The sequence below is a fragment of the Carlito syrichta genome, unplaced genomic scaffold (genome assembly GCF_000164805.1).
Source record: "Carlito syrichta isolate Samal-C Ts95f unplaced genomic scaffold, Tarsius_syrichta-2.0.1 Scaffold312190, whole genome shotgun sequence".
Taxonomy (NCBI): Eukaryota; Metazoa; Chordata; class Mammalia; order Primates; family Tarsiidae; genus Carlito; species Carlito syrichta.
The window spans coordinates 509,717-510,095 of NW_007256286.1; the positions used below are offsets into that span (position 1 = coordinate 509,717).

The following is a 379-nucleotide window of genomic DNA, read 5'->3' on the forward strand; positions in this document are numbered from 1 at the left end:
CGCTTTCCCTCCCCCCCACCTCAGCCCTTCGCACTGGGACGTTGGGGAGGGGGCTGTGCCGAGTGGAGAGAACTCAGCCCGGATTCTGAGGTGAGTCGAGCGGTTTGGAAGCCGAACTACCTCAAGTCTCTTTCTTCACTTCTTCCTCTTCACTTTAAAACACATTTCTGGAGGGGCTTTGGGGGAGGAAGTGAGCGGGCGCTGGGGGTGGGTCTCTCGAGCGGCCCGATCGAGAGGAGCGAGCAGACAGGGGGCTTCCGAGTGGGTGACCCGGACGCGGGGTGCGGGGCGGGGCAGTCTGGGGGGACGGTCGTCGAAAGGCGTCGACTCGCTCCCCAACTCTTTCCTCCTGGCTTCCTCCCCTGCGGGCGGAACGTTT

The 379-nt window shown here is 63.9% G+C and overlaps 1 protein-coding gene across 4 annotated transcripts in view; it reads left to right on the forward strand.

Annotated features, from left to right (window-relative positions):
• The window catches only part of HMBOX1 (homeobox containing 1), a 192,316-nt gene that overhangs the window by 478 nt on the left and 191,459 nt on the right, over positions 1 to 379 (forward strand). For all 4 annotated transcript variants that reach the window (XM_021718413.1, XM_021718411.1, XM_021718412.1 and 1 more), the window contains exon 1: positions 1 to 94. This exon is cut by the window's left edge and continues 478 nt beyond it. The gene's annotated coding sequence lies outside the window, so the exon portion shown is untranslated. The remainder of the gene's footprint in view (positions 95 to 379) is intronic.